A 25301-nucleotide genomic window follows, 5' to 3' on the forward strand; every position below is an offset into this window, starting at 1 on the left:
CTGGTGTTTGGTTTTTTTGAAGACACTGCTAAAAGTTTTATTTTTAAGTTATCAAATATGTAAATTCTTTTCCTGGTGAATTCTTGCACTGTTTTGGTGAGTTAATTCTTCTTGACCCAGAAATCAGATAAATGTTTATGTAAATTTTTATTTTATTATTCATTCTTTTCTGTAGTTATTACATTTAACATAGGTAGCTGAGTTTGGCATTAGAGACCTTAAATTGATTTTTCCCAAAATTTAGTTTTTTAAAATGTATATGTATTTTTTATATACACCAGGTTCTTTCCATTGTGTACCTATTCTCAAAATAAACGTAACTTTGTATTTTATTAATTTATAAGTAAAAAAAATTTAAAAAGTCAAAAGTTGCTTTTTGTAAACCAATCACTGAAGTATTCTCTGTTAAGGTTAGCAGCCCTCAACAGAAATGGCCCAAGTTTTACTTAGGGTCCAACACTTTCAATACTTTGCCTACAAACTGCATTATGCCAAATACTATGCAGAACACAAAGAAGGCAAAAAAAAAAAAAATACATTCTATGATTTCAAAGACAATTAATCCTAACTGTGGGAGAGATGGTTAACACTGAATGAAGCACCTTGATAAAAAAATTCTCTAGGAACAAAGTTCCTTTTGTAGGCCTGAGCATGAAGCAAATTTAAGGGAAGCTATGGTTTCTGAAATATTGAAAGGGGACCAAGAAGGAAATAATGTCCTTGTTATTCCAAGGCTTCATAGGAGCAATATGAGTAAATTGGCCACCAGGAAACTTACATAGCCTCATCCTCTGGGAGTGAGCTGACATCTGGAACTAAGTTTTGTAGTTTCTACATGGAATGAAACCTCCCTAATGAATAAAAAAGTGTGCTATTTTTGGGCTGGCCATGGTGGAAACCTTCCTTACCCAGAGGAAAAAGAAATACTAGGGGAGGTGATTCACCCCTTATGCTATCTCCTTTATTTATGTTTCAGTTTTTGACAACCAAAGATGTAACTAACACATCCTCTTCATTATCATGTACATTAACTCTAAGGTAAACTAAAGATCACATAAAAAGGCATAAAAACAAACAACTATTGTTTTTAACAGCTCTTCATAATGTCTAAAGAGAGCTATAAATCAAATCAAAGGTAATTTGTTAATGTAATGTTTTATTTATCAAGCACTTATATGCACCTCTGGCAAAGGAATTCCTTTCACAGATAATGAACCATATTCGTTTATTTATTTATATTGGATTTTTCATAATATTGGATACTGTTAATCTATTAAACCCCAAACAGGAACACCTTATCTGAAATGAAAAACAAAAACAAAAAACAAGCTAAGTTCAATGGTCTACAAAGAAACTCCTAACATTCCTAATAAATAAGAAGTTCTAATGATCAACCTTATAATTGTTAATTACAAAGTAGAACATAAACCATAATCTGAAATCACAGAGCAACTAAAAAAAAACCCCAATAAACAAAAACAAATAATAGTAAGTAATATTTTTGCTTAATACTCCAGCTTTTTAAGTTCAAGAACTGTTGAGAGAATTAATTTCTGGTTGTTTTAAACTACCCAGTATGTGTTGGGTTGTTAGAGCAGTCCTAGGAAACACATACAATCACTATACGTATCTGTAGAAATGGGGCTTCCATGACTGCTTCCAGAAATGTTCATCTTGCTTATTCTGCTCCATACTTGGGACCTTTCCTGCTATTCTACATGCATATCAGTTATCTTTGGAAATAACTGATATTATGCATGTACTCTCCAACTTCAACTGGAGGGAGAGTGCTAGACAATAATAGCCTGTGGCTTAGGAGCCATTTAGGCTACATTTTGAATCATCCCTATGAACTCTGGGTTTCAAAGAGATAGAAGTAAATACAGGAGTAGTAGAAATAAACATAGATACGTGTTTATGTGTGTTTGTAGGTATCCCACTCAAAAAGCCTAGTAGCAATGACACCCCAATTAGCAATTAGCATACCTACCACCCAGTTTTTGGTTTTTCTAAATACATACTCTAGCTAAAAAAGAACCAGGGACCTTTGAAGTAATGATTCAAAGGCTGGGGCTGGGGAAAAATAAGATGAGATCCTAGAATATCTTCTTGTGCCAGGAAGTCATAAGGACGTAAAAACCAGCCTAAAGGGGGGCCCTAGAGCATAAAATGGAACAACTTAAGCATCAAAATAAATTATGACAGGAAGAAACTATCATTGAATAAAATTAAGAATCCACAAATCCATACTGATATAAATAAATACATGGGAAAAAAAGCTCTTCCTTATAGGATGCCAATGAATTAAAACAGATAAAATGACAGAAGGTCATCATTTGCAACCATTCTAATAACAACTGATTCAGCTAAGCATTGGTAGATGCTAAAACTTATGGGTGAAAATTTGATAAGACTATTTACAAACTGTCAAGATACCTCCCCATAAATTACTAGGTGACATTGCCTGAACCAAGTGATAAATGTTAACATCACTAATATTGGGGCAAACCCGTATCATATGCTTCCTGTGATATAATGCACCAAGAAGATACATTATCATTTTATGGTGTTCCTGACAAAAATGCATTACTTGAATCAAATCATAAGACATTTTACAAAATAACTGGCCTACAGTTAAACATGAAGGTTAAGAACACAAAAGCTGAGTATGTGTTCCAGTTTAAAGGAAACCTAAAGAGACTTGACAACTAAATGCAATGCTTGATCCTGGACTGGATCCTGGACCCCGAGAAAATATGTAAACATATAAACTTAGCTATAAAGGACATTGGGACAACCGCCAAAATTTGACTATGGGCTGTCGATTAGATCATGTATTATATTGATGTTACATTTCCTGATTTTGATACTACTACTGCAGTTATGTAAGACAGCATCTTTGCTCTTAGGAAACACACACTGAAGAATTTAGTCATAAAGGGGCACAAGGTCTGCAACTCATTTTCAAATGGCTCAGAAAAAAAATATATGTGAATGTGTATAAATACATATATAGAGAGGAATAATAATCAGGCAAAAAGTAAACAATAAGTGAATCTAGATAAAGGGAATGTGGAGTTCTTGTACTCTTTTTACAACTTTTCTGTAAGTTTCAAATTATATCAAAATAAATTTAGAGAGGGAGGGAGAGGGAAGAGATAAAGTCAGTCTGTCCTCAAGAAACTATACTTTAGTTAGGAAAACACAGTATCTCAACTAATATATTGTTTAAAATTCAGAAATAAACTTAAGGGAAAAAAAATAGGCTGACAAACATTTTTACCAAATAAAATAATGCAGTCTAAGGTCCCTAAAAAATAACTGCGTATTTCTCTAACACATGATTTTTATTATCCTATGCATATATTACCATTCCTAAATTGCATTTGCCTGGTTCACTCAGTAACATTTTTAGCTTATTTTGGTCATCATTAAATTAGTTTTAATGCAAATAAAAGCTTACCACTTTAGAAAAATAACTACTCAATAGACATTCTTTCATAGAGGCAAAGCCAATCATTTCTAACCTTTAGATAAAAAAACCAAGTAACTAAAAAAAAAAAAAGTTGGTTATTGTCACAGTAGGTCAGGAAGAAACCAGAATTCATTCTAAATCAAAGACTAGTACACTTGACCCGTGAACAACATAGGTTGAACTGAGTGGGTCCATTTTTATACAGATTTTTAAGATAAATACAGTACAGTACTATAAATATATTTTTCTCCCTTATGATTTTAAGATGTTCTTTTCTATAGCTTACTTTACTATAAAAATATAGCATGTAATACATATAACACTCAAAGTATGTGTTAATCAACTGTATATTAGTGATATATCCTCTGGTCAACAGTAGACTATTAGTTTTACATTTTGAGGGAGTCAAAAGTTAAACTCAGATTTTTCATTGTATGGGAGTCAGCACCCTAGTCTCTGCACTGTTCAGGATCAACTCTATTTAATCAAATAAGAAGGCTTACTAAATAAGGACTTCAAGATGAGTTTTTAAGTCGCTTTAAGAATTTTGTTACTACATGTGAGAACCAAGGGATTAAAACACTTGTACCTTGCTTTTATTTGTTCACATTTTCCCTGAGCTCTTGCCCAACATCCAGATAGCAAGTGTCAGTATTGACATACCCCCTATTCAACAAAGCTGTCTGCTTTATTTCATCTATCTCATAACATACAAATCCTAGGAAAGACATTTACAACACATTGCTGATAGAAGATACGTTCAATATAATTCCCCATGCAATCAACCAACCCATCTAAATAAAAGTCACATCACTAAATTATTACAGAACCATTCATCAGTGTCAGCATCAGAAAGCTCAACTATTTTTCTGAGTCTTTGCCCTCTGTCTTATATTGATGACTATCTTGGTTCAGATCCATACTATACAGTCCTCAGATTATTCTACCAACTTCCTAACTGACCTCTTTTTTAAATCTGTCACTGTCAAACTAATCTTCCTTAAAAACTTTTTTCATGCCATGATTCTGCTCAAACACCTGCAGGGTTCCCCATGACATTCTGAAGTAAGTACAAACTTTACACCAAATGATTTCACACCCTCTCTGACATGGCCTCAACTTAAATTTTCAACCTTATTTTCTACCCTTCAAACAATCTAAACTACTTAGTATTCTCAAAAAACAAGCGATGCTTTCTTAACTTGGTCTTTGTTAATGTTTTCAACCTCAGCCTATCAAAAGAATGAGAGAATACATTTCTCTCCCTAAAATCCCACTAAAATGACAGTAAACAATTACAAAAGGGAATAAGCTCAAAGGCAATGAAAGTTAGAGATGGCAAAAGCTTAACCAAAGATCAGAGATTCTGGCAAATTTCTGGAAGACAGAAACAGGTAGAATCATACAAGGAGATGAACCAGACCAGAAGCCATCAAAGCAAGCATTTTCACTCAATATTTATTCAAGAAATACACATTAAGCATACACTATCTGCCAAACATCATTCTTGAAGCTTGGGTTACAGTTACAAATGTGACAAACAAGGGACCGACTAACAATGAACTTAGATTTTAGTCAAAGTAGAGAAATATTAAACAACAAAAACCAAACAAAAAAATAAGACCCATAAGAAGCGTGATGAAAATTAAGTTAGAGTTGTATGGAAAGTCACAGAGTAGCTATTTTAGACTGGATGTACAAAGAAGGCTTAAGTAGTGACATTAAACTGAGATATGAATGACGAGAAGGAATCAGACATGAACAGATCAGAGAGAAGATCATTTCTAGTAGAAGATACAAGTTTAGTGTATCAGAGAGTAGGAAGAAAAATTAGTTTGATAGGAAGAGAGGGCCATATCATTTAAGTATTTGTAAACCAAGAAATAAGAGTTTGGATTTTATTCTAAGGAAGCCCTCTTGATGGCAATAAGAAGTCATCCCCCACAAAAGGCTACAGAAGTGGGGACCATTCTTGGAGTTAGAGCATAGAATGGGCAAAGGAATAGAGGTGGGAAAAAGGATGCTGGACAAGAGCCATTATTCCCCACACTGACATTGGATTCCAGAGAAATTTTGGCATTTGCTTCCGGGTTAATGAAACTAGAAAAAACAACTCAAGCAAACTTAAATGCCTTCAGGCGTCAGATGACTAATATAAATACCAGTAGTAACCAAATATAAAATAGGGAGTGGTAGGTAGGGCCTGAGAACTAGAGGACACAACCTCAACTAAAAACATTCAAGTTTTAGAAGGTTTATTCTAGAATTAGATGGTAAAGTTGTACAAACATAAATACAGTAAAACCCACTAAATTTTACACTTTAAAAAATGAATATTATATCTCAATTAAAAAAAACAAAAAAAGTTTAAGCATAATCCTTCTAAACAAAACAAGTTAGATGCTACTTCCTCCAAGAGACCCATGAACTTTGTACCTCTCTATGGCTTTTACAGCAAATCAGCCTTATATTATGTGGTGGTTATTTATGCACTTGCCTTATCACCCTCCACACCCAAGTAGGTTGCAGACTTCAGGAGAGATACCATATAGTAGTTCTCATTTGTCACCCCAGAGCAACTACCAAAGAGACAGATTCTTTCTTCATCTGAATTTCAACTTTTTTTCTATTAAATATTTCCAATCTAAGATGACTGCAAACCTACGATGACATCTAATTTCAAAGGATTCAAAACTAAAGCTGCACTTCTTAAAAAAATAAAGGCTAATTTATCCAATTTTCAAGAAGTACTAATTTCAAGGAACCAACACATTTAAAATTAATTTCCCTATCAACAGAATGATTTTAAAAAAATCAAAGAAATTACTACAATACACTTTGGTTTTGGTGGAATAGTTTGATGATATTTCTATAAGGCTATCTGTTTCTAGGGACAGGTTTGACTCAATAGGTGTATTAATAATATGATTCTCCTAAAGAGTAACAAATGAGTCATAATATGGGTTCCTGTACAGGATACAAACCTAACTCAAACTAATTTTAAACAAAGAATCAAATCAAATTCAAAGTATAAGGATATTTATCAATATGTTTATCACATTGAAGCTCTTCTCTCAATTTTCTTCAGCTCCTTTGCTCTCCTTTTCAAGGTTTCATTCCAAAATGCTGTACTATTCTACAACCTGCTTTATTATCTCCATTTCTTTAGATTTTTCTCTTCCCATTCTGTCAAATTTTTTATCTCCATATCCATGAAAGAAGCTACTCTCAATACCTAAATTTCACACAATTGCTAAAATAGACTTTAAGAATTAGCCAGAATTCTGAATTCACACAATTGCTAAAATAGATTTTTAGAATTAGCCAGAACTCTGAATAGAAACTCAAGGTTGGGAAAAAAATCACTTTACTAGTGAATCCCACATACAGTAGTAGTTTCTCCTCCATCTTTCTTTATCAGTATTTTACTCTGGCAGGAGTCAGAAATCCAACCAGATATGGCTCATTATTCCTGACATTAACCAGCCACAAATGGAAATGGGTAATATTTAATGGTCAAGAATTGCTTTGGGTGAAAATATGGGGAAAAAGCTACTGAAATTTTCAGAATGAGTTTGTAGGGTGTTTAAACAACAAATGCTAAAACATCCTCTAAAATTTTAACACAAAGTGGTTAACAAGAAAACTCAAGTTGGGGCACCTGGGTGGCTTAGCTTAGCCTCTGACTCCTGATCTCAGAATTGTGAGTTCATGCTCTGTGTTGGGCTCCATGCTAGATGAGGACCCTACTTAAAAACAAAAGAAAGAAAAAAGAAAACTTAAGTAAGTAAATCTTTCACTTTTTTATGCTCCACTTTTGAACTAGTAAAAATAAAACCTTCATTATCTTATACCACTGAAAGGGTCCATTTAAAGAAAGTCTGCAACATCTTCCTAGCCCAAGTCATTTAGAACTAAACAAGCAGTCAGGAAAGACTGGAAATTCTTTTTCTGCCACTAACTACAACTTCAGGCTAAATCATTTAAATCCTTAGTTCTCATTTTAATATGCAAAAGAAAAGATGGACTAGCAAATCCAAAGACCTCCCCCAACCCTTTCCAACCCATTTTTGTCTGAAGTTTTATTTCTCAATTACTGACTTAACTCTAAATAGTCTTAGAGGAGTAAGTGACTCCATCAAGCATAATAACATTCACATTATACGGATCTCAGAAGAAGATGGGAGAAAATGTGGGCAGAAAACTTATTTGAAGAAATAATAGCTGAAAACTTCCCCAATTTGGGGAAGGAAACAGATATCCAGATCCAGAAGGCACAAGATTCATCCTATAGTCAACCCAAGGAGGTTCACACCAAGACACATTATAATTAAAATAGCAAAAAGTAGACATAAAGAAAGAATTTTGAAAGCAGCAAGAGAAAAGCAAACAGTTACATATGGGAAATCCCATAAAGCTATCAGCTGATTTTTTTTCAGCAGAAACTTTGCAAGCCGAAGGAAATAGCATGATATATTCAAAATATTGAAAGGGAAAAAAAATCTGCAGCCAAGAATACTCTACCCACTAAGGCTGTCAGTCAGAAGAGCCAAACAGACAAAAGTTACAGGAATTTATTACCATTAAGCAGCCCTACAAAAAATGATAAAGGGACTCTTTGGGTGGAAAGACTGTAAATAACGGTAAGAAAAAGTAGGAAGCAGAAATGCAGTAAAATAAGCATATTCCTAAAAATCAGTCAAGGGATTCACAAAATAAAAGGATATAAAGTAGGACACCATATACCTAAATCGTGAGGAAGAGAAGAATAAAGAATGGGTTCAAATTTAAGTGATCATCAACTTAAATAAACTGCTATATACTGAAGATGTTAGATACAAACCTAATATACAAATAAAAAACATTAATAAAGAATAAAGAGAAAGGAATCCAAGTATATTGCTAAAGAAAGCCAACATGAAAGAGAGCAGAGAAGGATCAGAGAAAATCTATAAAAATGACCACAAAACAAGTAACAAAATGGCAATAAATACATATCTATAAATAATTACCTTGAATGTAAATGGATTAAATGCTTCAATCAAAAAAGACAGGGTGACAGGGTGGGTAAAGAAACAAGATCTATCAAGATCTATCGGGGATCCCTGGGTGGCACAGCGGTTTAGCGCCTGCCTTTGGCCCAGGGCGCGATCCTGGAGACCGGGGATCGAATCCCATGTCGGGCTCCCGGTGCATGGAGCCTGTTTCTCCCTCTGCCTGTGTCTCTGCCTCTCTCTCTCTATCTGTGTGACTGTCATAAATAAATAAAAATTAAAAAAAAAAGAAAAAAAAAAAGAAACAAGATCTATCTATACGTTGCCTACAAGACTTTCATTCTGAAAGACATCTGCATTTTTAAAGTGAGGGGATGGAGAAACATTTACCATGCAAATGGATAGTAAAAGAAAGCTGGGGTAGCAATACTTATATCAGAAAAATAGACTTTAAAACAAAGACTAACAAGAGATCAAAAAGGATACTACATAAAAGGGACAATCCAACAAGAAGATATAACAACTGTGAATATTTATGCACCCCACATGAGAGTACACAAATATATAAAACAGTTAATGACACACAAAAGGAAATAATTAACAGTCGTAAAATAATAGTAGGGGATTTTAACATCCCACTTAAATCAACGGACAGCTTATCTAAACAGAAAATCAACAATGAAACAGTGGCTTTGAATGACACACTGAACCAGACAGATTTAACAGGCGTATTTTGAACATTCTATCCTAAAACACCTTCTTTTCAAGTGCACATGGAATAGTCTTAAGAATAGATTACATACTAGGCCACAAAACAAGTCAAACAAATTAAAAAAAAATGAAGTCACATCATACATCCCTTCTCATCACAACACTATAAAACTAGAAATCAACCACAAGAAAAAATCTGGAAAGAGTATAAATACATAGAGGCTAAATATCATGCTACTACACAATAAAATGAGTCAACCAAGAAATCAAAGAATAAATAAAAAATTACACAGAAATAAATGAAAATGAAAATACAATGATCCAAAATCTTTGGGATGCAGCAAATGTGGTTCTAAGGGGGAAGATTATAGCAATACAGGCCTACCTCAAAAAGCAAGAAAAATCTCAAGCAACTTAACCTTATACCTAAAGTTAGAAAAAAGGACAAACAAAACCCAAAACCAGCAAAAGGAAGGAAATAATAAAGATTAGAGCAGAACTAAATGATATAGAAACTAAAGAAACAACAAATCAATGAAACCAGGAGATGGTACTTTAAACAGATCAACAAAATTGATAAGCCTCTAGCCACACTCTTAAAAAAAGAAAGAAAGAAAGAAGAAAGAAAGAAAGAAAGAAAGAAAGAAAGAAAGAAAGAAAAGACCCAAATAAAATCATTAAGAGAAATAACAATCAATGCCAATTATACAAACTGTAAGAAAATATTATGAAAGTCTATATGCCAATAAATTGCAAAACTTAGAAGAAATGGATCAATTCCTAGAAACATATAACCTACCAAAACTAAAGCAGGAAGAAATAGAAAATTTCAACAGACCAATTATGAGAAAAAGAATTCATTTAGTAATCAAAAAACTCCCCAAAAAACAAAAGTCTAGGACCAGATAATTCACAAGCAAATTCCAGCAAACATTTTAGAAGAGCTAATACCTTTACTTCTCAAACTATTCCAAAAAATAAAACAGAAAAACTTCCAAATTCATTCAATGAGGCAATCACCCTGATACAACCCTGATACCGCCCTGATCAGATAAGGATACCCCCCAAAAAAGAGAACTACAGGCCAGTATCTCTCATGAGTACAAAAGCAAAAATCCTCAAGAAAATATTAGTAAACTGAATCCAACAATATATTTAAAAAAGAAATAAAAGGCATCCAAATTGGTAAGAAGTAAAACTCTTTTTTTTTAGAAGTAAAACTCTTAATATTTGCAGATGACATAAAATATATATAGAAAAATCTAGAGTGAACAAAAAAACTACTAGAATTGACAAATGAATTCAGTAAAGTTGCAGGATACAAAATCAATGTACAGAAATCTGCTGCATTCCTATAACTAATAACAAAACAGTAGAAAGTGAAACAAAACATCCCAATTACAACTCCACCAAAAATGATAAAATATCCAGAAACAAATTTAACCAAAGAGGAAAAAGACCTGCACTTTGAAAATTATAAAACACTGAAAAAAGAAATTCAAGACAATACTAAGAAATGAAAAGACATTCCAGATAATAGGTTGGGAGAACAAATGTTAAAATGTCTGTATTGGGGCACCTGGGTGGGTCACTGGTTGAGTGCCTGCCTTTGGTCAGGTCATGATCCCAGGGTCCTCGAATGCAGTCCCAGATCAGGCTCCCTGTGGGAAGCCTGCTTCTCCCTCTGCCTATGTCTCTGCCTCTCTTTTCCCGTCTCTCATGAATAAATAAATCTTAAAAAAAAAAAAAAAAGTCTCTACTACCCAAAGCAATTTATAGGTTTAATGCAATTCCTATTAAAATACCAAAAGCATTTTTCACAGAACTAGAACAAACAATTCTAAAATTTATATGGAATCACAAAAGACTCCTAATAGCCAAAATAATCTTGAAAAAGAAAAAAACTCCAAGTATACAATGCCAGATTTCAAATTATATTAGAAAGCGGTAGTAATTAAAACAGTATGGTAATGACATGAAAGACACAGAGATCAATGGCATACAACAGAAAATCCAGAAATAAGCCTATAATGATATGGTCAATTAGTCTTTTACAAAGCAGGAATATCCAACAAGAAAAAGACCATCTCTTCAACAAGTTGGTATTAGGAAAACTGAACAGCTACATGCAAAAGAATGAAACTGGACCACTTTCTTACACCATACACAAAAATAAACTCAAAATGGGTTAAAGACCTAAATGAGAAACCCGAAACCTGAAAGGAGAGCATAGGTAGTAATTTTACTGATATCAGCTCTAGTAACATCTTTCTAGATTAAGTCTCCTGAGGCAAGGGAAATAAAAGCAAAAATAAACTATTGGGACTTCATCAAAATGTAAAGTTTCTGCACAGTGACAGAAACAATCAACAAAACTAAAAGGCAGCCTATGAAACAGGAGAATTGCAAATGGACATTTCTCATAAAAGGCTAGTACCCAAAATATACAAAAAACGAATACAATTTGACACTCATAAAACAACCTAATTAAAAAATGGGCAGAAGACATGAATAAACATTTCTCCAAAAACAACATACATCCAGATGGCCAACATACACATGAAAAGATCAACACCACTCACCATCAGGGAAATACCAAAGAAAAACTACAATGAGATATCACCTCACATCTGTCAGTATGGCTAAAATAAAAAACAAGAAACAAGTGTTGTGAGGGTGTCAACACAACTGCTGGTGGGACTGCAAACTGGTGCACCCACTGTGGAAAATAGCATGGATTAAAAACTAAAAATGGAACTACCCTACAATCCAGTAACTGCACTAAGTTACAGGGAATCTAGCTATTTAAAGGGTTAAATATGGTCTCCTCCCCCAGGCAATTTTATTAAAATCTTCAACAGAAGTTTTAACCATTTATACTTTTTATTTTCAAATTAATACACCTACATGCAACAATATTTTAAATCTGCGATGTTTGCATTTTACACACATGCATGCGTATGGTAGGGGGAGGTGTTAAAGAAGACAAATTTTGTAAGAAGGATACATCTGACATTTCCAGAATAATTCCTATTCTTTTGTCATAAGCATTCATCAAACAGCTGTTATAGCTAATATATTTTTACCTGATTGTACATGATTACAAAAAGATTAAATATGTTCTCCCAAAAAGCTTACTAGAAGTAAAAATCATTCATAGGTTCTATTAGCAAATAATCATCTAAGTTATCTACACAGATGTCATAACACAGGAGTTAAAGTATTTTAGGCAATTCTCCACTATAAGACAGTATTATAGCTAACACAGCTAGTATATCTTTATAGAAAACACTTTTACACACCGTTAATAAACATAAACAATACTGTTATTTAAAATTCTTTAAAAGCTTCAGTTTGTAAAAGTTAGAAATAGAGCTATCCTATGACCCAGCAATTGCACTACCAGGTATTTACCCTAAAGATACAAATGTAGTGATCCAAAGGGACACCTCCACCGCTATATTTATAGCAACAATGTCCACAATAGCCAAACTGTGGAAAGAACCCAGGTGTCCACTGACAGATGAGTAGATAAAGATGTGGGTGTGTGTGTGTATATATATATATGTATATATATATGGAATATTATTTAGCCATCAAAAAGAACGAAATCTTGCCACTTGCAATGATATGGATGGAACCAGAGGGTATATTTATGCTAAGTGAAATAAGTCAATCAGAGAAAGACAATTATCATATGATTTCACTCAGATGTGGAATTTAAGAAACAAAACAGAGGAGCACGGGGGAAGGAGGGAAAAATAAAGATGAAATCAGAGAGGGAGACAAACCATAAGAGACTGAATCACAGGAAACAAACGAAGATTGCTAAAGGGAATGGAGGGGAGGCCGGGAATGGGGTGACTGGCTGATAGACATTAAGGAGGGCATGTGATGTAATGAGCACTGGGTGTTATATAAGACTGATGAATCACTAAACTCTACCTCTGAAACTAATAATATACATGTTAATTAGTTGAATTTAAATAAATATTGTCTTTAACAAAAATTAAAAGGTTTAGTGATCAAAAGACAATTTATTTTTAAAGATTTTATTTATTTATTCATGAGATACACAGAAAGAGGAAGAGAGAAGCAGAGACACAGGCAGAGGGAGAAGCAGGCTCCATGCAGGGAGCCCAATGTGGGACCCAATCCTGGGTCTCCAGGATCATGCCCTGGGCCGAAGGCAGGCGCTAAACCACTGAGCCACCCAGGGATCCCCCAGAAGACAATTTTTAACAGACCTCTGAAAGAATACAATTTCCATGGATGAAAAATTTCACTGAATATGCTGCCAACCTAATACTCCTTATCCTAATAACTGTATTTCTAGAAATGAACTAAAGAAAAAATTATTATTGATTTCATAACCATCATGTTGGCCAAAATAGTAAGTCTAATAAAACCAGAGGTTGGGGAGGGTGTGGAACAATGGGAACACTGCTGTAGGGACATATATTATTCCTCATCATGTTGGAAAGCCATTTGGAGATTACATATCTAAAGATCCTTGGACACCTCTAACTGTCCAAGTATTTAAGAGACAAATGTCAGAGAAAATGTAAGATAAATTTCACCACAGCATTCTATCCCTCAAAAGGTGAATAGAAAAACTGGCTGTCTGATAAAACGATGAACCAGATCTACAGGAATCAACATGAATATGGTAAAACGATACGGCTAAGTAAAAAACTGAAAATTTTAGAAGGTAAATATAGTTTGTTTATATATAATTCAAAAGCACAGAAGAGCAATAAGTAAAATTTTATGGATACAAATGTATTAAATGCACTAAAACATGAAGCAGAACAACACAAATTGTTACCTGGGGGAGGATTTCTGTTGTAGCTGTTATTATCTCTTTGAAGCAAAATAGAAACAACTGATTACTACTGTTGATAAGTATGTAGATGTCTACCATGTTTTATACTTTGACTTAAAATATTTCAGGGGGTCCTGGCTGACTCAGTGGTAGGAGTGTGTGGTTCTTGATCTCAGGGTTGTGAGTTCAATCCCCACAGTGGGTGTAGAAATTACTTAAATAAAGTTAAAAAAAAAGTTTCAAAATTAACAACAAATCTATTTAGTTTAATTTATTTACTTAAACCATTTCCACCATTCGTATAATTATACTTCTATTCATGCTCCTCATGGAGTGGAAGACCACGGGGGTGTGTGTGTGTGTGTGTGTGTGTGTGTGTGTATTTATCTCCCTCTCCAGGCAAGGCACAAGTCGCCCACCTCGACACTTGGAGGCAGAAGCATTCCAGTGCACACAATCCCAAATGATACATTACCCTACTGTTCGAGCTTGACTTTAGATATCAGAGTATTTCCGCAGAGGGGGTGCACTGTTCTACAATACCATGGAGTGGACAGAGCAAGCCCCTATGCCATCACCCTGCTTCAAAAATCCATTTAATATATCGTTCTTGGATAGAGGACATACCAGATATTAAACTGATAAGAAGAGATACTACTCTTGATCTTAGCCAAAAGGCTAAGAAGTGATAAAAATTAATTTTAAAATGAAATTCAAAACATGGACAAAGATGGTGAACAAATACGTGCATTAAAGACAAATATTTTTCAAAAAACAAAATGGGTAAAAAATGGGGGGGGGGGCAACTAAATATCCTACAAGAAAAAACTGAGTAAACTGGGGTGTGCTGCTTAATGCCCATTCTGGATATTAATGCAAGTGTTGTAAATTATTCATAAAGTATTTAATGCATGGGAAAATGCCAGTGATATAACATTAAATGAAAGAAGCAAAACCAAACTGTGCATACAATAATGAGCTATAAAAATACATACATACAAAGATGAGAAAATATACCAAAATTTAAACTGTGGCCATTTGTGGATGGTAGGGCTGTGTTTTACTTTCTTGTTTTTACATCTTTAAATGTTTCATATTCCCATTTTATTATTATTATTGAAAGGGGGGAAAAAAGAGAAGGCAAACTGCAAATTCAAAATCTTCTGGTAAAAACTTATGCCCCCATTAAACTGTTAAGATTCTGCTTTACTTCTTATTCTAAAAATACTGGACTATGTCAACAAAGATAAGCCTCTTTAAATATTAATATTCACAACCATACAAGCCAAAAGAATTATGCCAGTAACTATATAGCTGTATATTTCTACTTTAATGTTTCTAAAGATACTGGTTTAATCTCTTCTACTTCTGGTACTGTCACACAAAATACATGGTTCCTTCATCTGTGCATCAGATAAGGTCATCATATGGAAAATCTCCATACCAAATTTTAATTTATATCATAAAAATAAGCATGTGTAATTAATCATTTAGCTGTAAGAAATGACACAAATAGGGCAGCATGCAATGTGCACATATGTATTTCATGACAACTGAAAAACAGAAAATACTGTTGAGAGAAACTAAAGACCTAAATAGGCAGACACACTATGTTGATGGGCTGGAAGATGCAATACTGTTATATGTCAACTGTCCCCATATTGAATTAGGTATTCACTAAGTAATTATAGCCAATATCTGATTCCAAAATTTAGATGGAAAAGCAAATGAACCAGAACAGCCAAAAACAATCTGGTTAAAGACCCTGGGGCAAACCATCTGCCTTTACGACTCACTATAGGCTAAGGAATCAAGACAATGTAATAACGGCAAAAGAATTGAGAATTATACCAATGTAAAAGAATGAACAGTCCAGAAATGGACTCGTTTTTATATTGTCAAATGGTTTTCAACAGGATGTCAAAGTAGCTAAGGAGGAAAGGAAAGATTTGTTTTTCTAGAATTACTGAGATACAGTTGACAAAGTAAAAGCATTTTTTAACAAATGATGCTGGAAGAAACATAGTGGGGGCAGAGAAGCCTTGACTTCTTCATCACACCATAAACAAAAATTAATTCAAAATGGATCACAGACTGAAATGGAAAAGCTAAAATTATAAAGCTTCCGGGAGAAAACATAAGATACCTTTTGCAACTTCAGTGTAGACAAAATTTATTAGGACAGAAAAGAGTAAGCCATAAAAGTAAAAACACTGATGAATTCCAATATAAAAACTGCTCTTTGAAAGGCACCATTAAAAAAAATAAAGTAAACAGATGGGCACCTGGATAGCTCAGTTGGCTAACCATCTACCTTCAGCTTAATTCATGATCCCAGGGTCCTGGAATCGAGTCCTCCCTGCTCAGCGGGGAGTCTACTTCTGTCTCTTCCTCTGCCACTCCCCCACAGCTTGTGTGCTCTCTCTCTCTCAAATAAATAAAATATTTTAAAAAATAAAACAGGCAAGCCACAGATAAAATACTCACAAATATATCTGATAAGGGACTTGTATTAAGAATATATGAAGACTTGCTACAACTACATAATAAAAAAGACAACCCAATGTTTTAAGTGGGCAAAAGAGAAATGCCTGAGTGGCTCAGCAGTTGGGCATCTGCCTTTGGCTCAGGGTGCGATCCCAGAGTCTCGGGATCGAGTCCCATGTCGGGCTTCTTGGGTGGAGCCTGCTTCTCCCTCTGCCTGTGTGTCTGCCTCATTCTCTCTCTCTCTCATGAATAAATAAAATCTTTAAAAAAAAGAAATGGGCAAAAGACTTGTAGTCACTTCCCAAATGGCTAATATGAGCCTGGAAAATTGCTTGATATTATTAGCAATTAGGGAAATACAAATTAAAAGTACAATGAGATGCTACTATATATGCATTACAATGGCCAAAATGAAAGACAGTATCAAATACTGTTGAATATATAAAATGATAAAAATTTGTGCTTAAAAAAATTAAAAATACACCTACCCTATATAAACCAGCATGTCCTCAAAGTTATTTAACCAAGAGAAATAAAAACATATATCCATGAAGAGACTTGTACACAAATGTCATACCAGTTTTATTTGTAAGAACCAGAAATGGAAGCAGTCCAAGTATCTATCAACAGGTGAATAGACAAGCAACCAACAATATGGAACAATATAAAAAATCATTATTCTGCTTGAAAATAAGCCAGATGACAGAGATTGCAAACTAACCTATAGTGACAGGTTATCCAGAGTCAGAGGTGAAGGGAGAAATAACTTGCAAAGGGGATAAGGAAACTTTGGGGATTATGGGAAACATATTTACTATCTTGATTGCAGTGACAATTTCACGTGTGTATGAAAACTTATAAAATTGTATACCTAAATGTATACAGTTTATTATATGGAGATTATACTTCAATAAAGTAAAAGAGAAATCCTTCACGAAACAAGGGAACCAGAAAACTATAGCAGAATAGAGTTGAGGGTCATGGTTGCGGCTACCCATGCGAGGCAGTGGTACAGGGAAGCAGAGGTGGGGGAAGTTCTAACACACCAGTAATTTTTTTTTCATCTGTGTACTGGTTACACAGGAGTATTCAAGTTGCAAAAGTGTACACTTGTGGTAGTATACTTTTCTGTACATTGTTCTTCAATACAAAGTTTTTAGAAGAGGAAATAACATCTACCTATGACCTAATAATTGACTCCTTTATCCAAGAGAAACGAAACACTTATCCACAAAAAAGAACTAAACAAAATATTCATAGAAGTGTCCTTCAAAATGGTCCCAAACTGGAAATGGCCCAGATACCCATCAACAGGAAACTGGATAAACAATGTATGGTATATTCACGTATTTATAAAATTGAGTATTACTCCAGAATAAAAAGAAACAAACTATTAATATATGCAGTAATATGGGTGGATCTGAAAACATCATGCTGGGTACAAGAAATCAGGGACAAAGGAGTATTTATGTACAATCAACTAATACAGTTATAGAAAAGGCAAAATTTACCTGTGGTTGCAATTGCTTCTAAAATGAAGAGAAGTCAAAAGAGAGTGGGGAAAGATAAAGGGTAGAGTCATGGAAAATGTTCTGTATCTGCTAGAAATGTCAGGGGAAAAATGCTTACTATGGACATTGTAAAATATCTATCAAAACTAGTGAATTACTAAATTAAATGCTTAATGGGTTCCTTTAATTCACCTTGAATAATTCACCTTGAATAATTCCCCAAAGCATAATGCAAAATCCAAATTTAAGCTTCTGAAAAAAAGCCAGTAATTTCAATTGTGGTGAAGAATACACTTTATTTAGGTCTCACTTTGCTGAAATTCATCTGTTTTTCTTCCACGAATATCACTTTCCAATTAGTAAAAAAAATTAGAATGTCTTGCCCTGACTGCTTTATTTTTAAGATGACTTCATATAAGAATATTATACACTATGAAATAGAACTTAATCTGAAAGGCTCATTAACAATAATAAGGTTGTACAGTGGTTTCCAAAATGGCGGTGATTGTACCCGAGGAGGTATGAGTGATGATGATGTATGGGATATAAGACCGTATTAGGAGTTCTTATATTTAATCTGTATTGTAATACACATATTTATTTTGAGTATAATATAATGGAATAGAATATACAGGTTTCCTTAACACACAAAATGACACTAACATATTCTCTATGGTCACCTGTCAGACAATCACACAACTGAAGTATTCTGGTATGAAGCAATTCTAAGTATTCTGAAGAGAGTGATAGTATTTGCTAGTTTCTTTTTTCAATAATGAAATAACCCACCTTTTGGGTTTTGTTTTTTTTTTTTTTTAAGATTTATTTATTCATTCATGAAAGACACACACAGAGAGGCAGAGACATAGGCAGAGGGAGAAGCAGGCTCCTCACAGGGAGCCTAATGCAGGACTGGATCTCAGAACCCCAGGACTATGCCCTGAGCCGAAGGCAGATGTTCAGCTGGTGAGCCACCCAGGCGTCCCAGAACCCACCTTTTTGGAAGCTGCTACAAGAGACAGGTGTTCCAGAGAAGATAGTTTCAACAGTAAATAATGTCCTTAATAGAAACAATATTTGATGGGGGCGCCTGAGTGGCTCAGTTAAATATCCAAACTCCTGATTTTTGATGCAGGTCATGATTCTAGGGCTGTAACATGAAGCCCATGTCAGGCTCCACACTTAAGATTCTCTCTCTCCCTCTAACCACCGCCCCCCCCCCCCGCCGCCTCCCTCTCAAAAAAAGAAGGAAAAAAAAAAAAAACCCAGTATTTTGTGGGAAAAGTGTATTATATAATCCTTTATGAAGCATCTGTTTTGATTTCAACAAAACAAAGTTGGGGGCAGGAAAGTAAAGTTTAACTTCAAAAGCAACTACTGAAGCAAAAGAGAAGATAAAGTAAGAAGACAAATGTTACAATATTTTATTGATGTAGTTGAGGAGTGACCATAGCATTTTGTACTAAACAGATTTATCAGTTGTTTCATGGCAAAGTATTTAAAAAGAGATGTCAAAAAGTTAAGAATTTATCTTTTACAAAAAAGTCTAAATTTGCTGACTTTCTGTGGTAACTATTAGTTTATGCTACCTAGCCATTGTTTTTAAAAACAAAAAATTGGTTAATCTGTACCTTAAAAATAAATGAGACATTTTAAAACTTGGTAAGAAAATAACTGTATTCAAAAAAAAAAAAACCCACAAAAACAATGTGTCATCTTGAACTACTGTACCTGACACTATAAAATCAGAGAAACCATTTTCAAACTCTAAGTGCTTTCCAAAACAGTTTTCTATGGATTTTGAACACACTGATTAAAAATATATAAATGCAAATCCTCACATTGGTTTGCCTAGGAAAAGCAAACCCTACTAGCCAAATCTGCAAAATTGGTGTATGGAAATTTTTTTTAAAAGATTTTCCTTATTTATTCATGATAGATATATATATATAGAGAGAGAGGCAGAGACACAGGCAGAGGAAGAAGCAGGCTCCACGCAGGGAGCCCGACGTGGGACTCGATCCCGGGTCTCCAGGATCACGCCCTGGGCCAATGGCCGGCACCAAACTGCTGCGCCACCCAGGGATCCCCGGTGTATGGAAATTAAACAATGATTGTCTCCATTAAGAAAGCATAGCCAAATATGTACTCACTCTTTCCAGGTATATATCTCTATATGAGCTGCCTTTTAATTAAGACAAACATTAAAACCAAGTACCAAATTAAACAAATTTAAGATCCAGACTTTGTAATTTCTTTATTTCTAAGTAGTAAACCCAAGATTTTTCAAACATAATGCAGTATATTCATTGCTCCTGCTTTAAAAAAATATGTATTTATTTTAAAAATTTAGAGTAAACAAAAAGGTTTTTGAGCCATTACTAACATTTATAAAGTACTCCATTCACAGATGAGGGGATCACTGATTCCCTTCACTAGTCACTAGTCTCTACAGTCATTTGTTATAAAATAAAATAAGCCAAATAACCCAAGAAAGAATTAGTCTTTATAAATAAAATTAACATTATTAGATTTTAGTGAATCCTTTCAGGAAATCTAATACCAACTGTAAATAATTCTTCAAATAATAGTTTTCATAAAAACCTTTTTTATTGAATTTCTATTCTATGAAAGGGACTGAGAAGCATTTCAGATGAGTGAAAGGCCCAATACTCCAAAATTCAGGGGGATTTAAGACAGTATACAATTATCTACAACACAAGGCAAAGCAAGTAAGGTCTAGAGAAACGAAGAAGAAAGCAATTAATTTTGCTTGGTGTCTACAGCTTCACAAAAGAGATGGATAAAGCTGGGTCCCAAAAGGTAAGGGTGATTTTGACTAGAAAAATTAGGGAGAAGACAGACTGAGAACCATGGATAGAAGCATTTACAAGTTGGGATAAAGAATATACAGTATTGGGGATCCCTGGGCGGCTCAGCGGTTTGGCACCTTCCTTCAGCCCAGGGTGTGATCCTGGAGACCCTGCATGGAGCCTGCTTCTCCCTCTGCCTGTGTCTCTGCCTCTCTCTCTGTCTCTCATGAATGAATAAAATCTTAAAAAAAAAAAAAAGAATATACCATATTTTTCAAGTCAGATTATTAGCTGTTTTGCTGTACTGACTTAGCCAACCCTTTTCTTCACATACCAAACTAAGCAACATGCTTTTGCAGGTATTTTCCAAAAAAGCATGTAATTCTTAAGTACAGTTACAAAATTGATTTATTGCAATTCTACAATATTTGGGCCTACTTAATATATTTACAGTTCTAATTTTTTCCAGCTTCATCATTCTTCACCAGGAGGTTTAAATGTTAACTGTCACATAATGACAAGACATCAATTATGAACCTTCCAACCTTGCTTTTCTTCTCATTTAAAAGTATGGCTTACTTGTCCCTTCTTTTCCAAACCTAATCGCTTCAATTGTTTTGAAATCGTAATACCTTGTGCTTCTTCTTGGACTCTGCTCCCCTGATTACATTCTCTAGTGATTCCTTGTATCCCTCACTTAAACTCACAATCTTTCTGTTTTGGAATGAATACCTAGCTCTTTGACTTTTCCATTATGTCTAGATCTGTCTAAAGCAGAGAAACAATATGTATTTTATTACTAGCAAAATCTATACTGTTTTAAAAGCCAATCTGTAAATCAACAGTGATGCATTTTAAGACATCTGCCTCAACATATGGTAAACTGTATTTTAAAATAACAGCAGAAGCATGGGATGAAGCTTTTAGAGATCATGTAATCTGTGGGTTTTCTAATATTTCCTGACAAAACTTTCCCAGATGAAATCGTTATAGAACATCTCAAATATGTGAAGCTGACAAAAACATTGCTAATACTATTCTATGTTCAAATATATTATTACTAACTTGAAGAGACCAATTAAAGATTAAGTATGTCAGTCTTAAAACATTCTAAGTAACCCATTTATTACTATAAAGTTTTATTTTGATTTCACCCAGAAAAATAGTTCCAAGTGGGTAGCAGCTTTTGTAGTGTCAGGATATGCTTCAATTAAATTGATTAAAAATTTTTTAAACAAGGAATTTTTTTCTTTCAAAATTGGTTTGGAATGTGTTATGATTTTCAATGTGTGTATGTTAACCATGCAACAAAATCTTTATCAACATTTTGAACGGCTATTGAAAAAAAGCAGTGATTCACCTATTACTGAAATGGGTTATTAACAGTTTTTCAAAACTTAAATTGGGACAAACAGCTAGAGTGAAACATAATGTTGTCACTGGGCGCTATGAATTCAAGACTAAAGAATTAATCACCAGCCCTCAGATGGAAAACCAGGTGCAGAGCTGACCCTTTCTGGATATAGTAAACAGAAAGAGTGAGGCCATCTTTCAGTTTCTTGCCTCCAAAGATGAACCTCTTTGCTTGTCAGGTGGGGATGGATGCCTTCTTTATCTTGGATCTTAGGTTCCACATTTTTTATGTCACTGGGTTCCACCTTCGGAGTGATGGTCTTGTTGGTCAGAGTCTTCATGAAGATCAGTATACGCCCCCTCAGATGCAGGATCAGGTACAGGGTCAACTCTTTCTGGATAATGAAATCAGAAAGAGTGCAGCGACCATCTTCCAGCTGCTTGCTTGCAAAGATGAGCCTTTGCTGTTGTTGTATCTGGCAGGGGTTAATGCCCTTTCCATCCTGGATCTTGGCCTTCACATTTTCAATGCCATCACTAGGTTCCATCTCCAGGGTGATGGTCTTGCCAGTCAAGGTCTTCATGAAGATTTGCATTCTAATCTGCTAGTGGATGCAAGGACACTGAATCCAATCATGTGGAGTCACCTCCACGCCCAACAGACACCTGTCAATGCCAACTGCTTCTGAACTAAAATTTATATACATACATGAGGGTGCCAGAACCATTCAATGGAGAAAGAACAGTCCTTTAAAAAAAAATGGTGCTGGTAAACTGCATATGCACATGTAAAAGGATGAAGTTGGACCATTGCCTAACACCATACATAAATACGAACTCAAAATGGGTCAAAGACCTATATAGAGATAAAACTATAAAACTGTTAGAAAACAAAACAAAACAAAACAAAACAGGAGAAAAGCTTCATAACATTGGATTTCACAATGATTTCTTGGACGTGGCACCAAAAGCATAAGCAGCAAGAAAAAATAAACAGACTTCATTAAAATTAAAAACTCTGTACATCAAAGGATACCATCAACAGAGTAAAAAGGCAATTCATGAAATAGGTGACAATATTTATAAATCATGGATCTGATATGAAATTAATATCCAGAATATATCAGGAATTCCTACACCTCAACAACAAAAACAACTTGATTTTAAAAATGGACAAAAGTGGGACACCTGGGTGATTTAGCGGTTGAGCATCTGCCTTCAGCTCAGGACATGATCCTGGCATCCTGGGATGGAGTCTCACGTTGTGCTCCCTGCAGGGAGTCTGCTTCTCCCTCTGCCTATGTCTCTGCTTCTCTCTCCCTGTGTCTCTCATGAATGAATGGATAAATAAATAAATAAATAAATAAAATCCTTAAAAAAGAAAAATGGACAAAAGACTTGGATAGACATTTCTACAAAAATCAAAACCCACAAATGGTCAATAAGCAATTGAAAAGATGCTCAATATCACTAATCATTAGAAAAATGTTAAATCAAAACCATATGAGATGCCACTTCACATTCATTAGGATAGCTATTATAAAATAAAAGAAAACTCAGAAAACAAGTGCTGCTGAAGATGTGGAGAAACTGGAACCCTTGTGCCTTGCTACTGGAGTGTAAAATGCTGTAGCTGCTGTGGAAAAGAGTATGGCGGTTCCTCAAAAATCAAACATAGAATTACCATATGATCCAGCAATTCCACTTCTGGGTATATATCCCAAAGAACTGAAGGCAAGGACTCAAACAGGTATGTGTATGACAATGTTCAGAGCAGCAATTATTCACAATAGCCAAAAGGTTAAAACAGTAAACATCTATCTACAGATGAATAAACATTGTGGTATATACACACAATAGAATAGTTTTCAGTCTTTAGAAAGGAATGAAATTCTGATTCATGCTACAACATGGTTGAACTTTGAAGACTTATGCTAAGTGAAATAAGCCAAATACAAAAGAACAAATATTGCATGATTCCACTTATATGAGATTCCTAGAATTCATAAAAACAGGAAGAAAAGTGATTACCAGGGGCTAGAAGTGGGGGTGGTACAGGGTTATTATTTAATGAGTAATTTCAGTTTGGGATGATGAACAAGTTCTGAAGATAGTGATGATGGTTGCACAACTCTGTGAATATACTTAATACCACTGAAATGTACACTTAAAATGATTAAAATGGTAAATTTCAGGTTGTATATTTTACAAAAAAAAAAAACTTATGTGTGCCATTTATTTTATTATGGTGGCAGTATAAAAATGTGGCTAAGAATACAAGCTTAAAAATTATGCTGCTTGGTTTCAACCCAGCTCTGTCACTGTATAAGCTCTGTAGTTTGTGCCTGGCCTGCTCAGACAGTAAAACAACCTACTTCATAGAATTATGGCAAGAATTAAGTAAATTTTACATAAAGCATTTACAACAGGGCATGTCATTTAGTAGTCACTTTTAATTACCACAGGTTTAAAATATATTTTTAATGAGATTTAAGTAAAACATCTACAGAACCTTGAAACTCCTCAAAACTCCAGAGTTCAGTAAAACACACTTTGAAAACCAGTGATCTAATCCAAATTTCTCACTTTACAGGTAAAGGAAGAAACCAAGATAAGAGATTTGCCTGAGGTCACATATCTTGTTTTGCTAATATTAACTTTCCTAAAGTAAGAGTCTGGAATTAACAATACTACTGCTGACACTGAACTACTTCAGAACCAAGGCAAAGCCAAGAGATTCTATAGAATCTATGAAAGTGTGATGTCATCCACCATGCTAATCTTTATTTTTTGTTAATTTTGTTTTAGAGACGGGTAGTCTACACAGGAGAGGAAGAGAGAAAAACTTTAGCAGGCTCCACGCCCAGAGTGGAGCCAGATCTCACAATCCTACAGTCATGACCTGAGCCGAAATCAAGACTCTTTTTTTTTTTTTTTTTAATTTATGATAGTCACACAGAGAGAGAGAGAGAGGCAGAGACACAGGCAGAGGGAGAAGCAGGCCCCATGCACCGGGAGCCTGACGTGGGATTCGATCCCGGGTCTCCAGGATCGCGCCCTGGGCCAAAGGCAGGCGCCAAACCGCTGCGCCCCCCGGGGATCCCCGAAATCAAGACTCTTAACACTTAACTG

General features: G+C 34.6%; 1 protein-coding gene, 1 non-coding gene and 1 pseudogene across 7 annotated transcripts in view; all 3 read right to left on the reverse strand.

The window, feature by feature from the left end:
• The window catches only part of RAPH1 (Ras association (RalGDS/AF-6) and pleckstrin homology domains 1), a 96093-nt gene that overhangs the window by 68085 nt on the left and 2707 nt on the right, over positions 1–25301 (reverse strand). The window lies entirely within an intron of this gene.
• Positions 14505–14695, reverse strand: LOC129523070 (U2 spliceosomal RNA). The gene has a single exon (XR_008667037.1). It is a non-coding gene; the product is annotated as a U2 spliceosomal RNA (small nuclear RNA).
• Positions 21542–24370, reverse strand: LOC129522828 (polyubiquitin-like; annotated as a pseudogene).

Source organism: Nyctereutes procyonoides, unplaced genomic scaffold (assembly GCF_905146905.1).
Source record: "Nyctereutes procyonoides isolate TBG_1078 unplaced genomic scaffold, NYPRO_anot_genome, whole genome shotgun sequence".
NCBI classification, from domain to species: domain Eukaryota; kingdom Metazoa; phylum Chordata; class Mammalia; order Carnivora; family Canidae; genus Nyctereutes; species Nyctereutes procyonoides.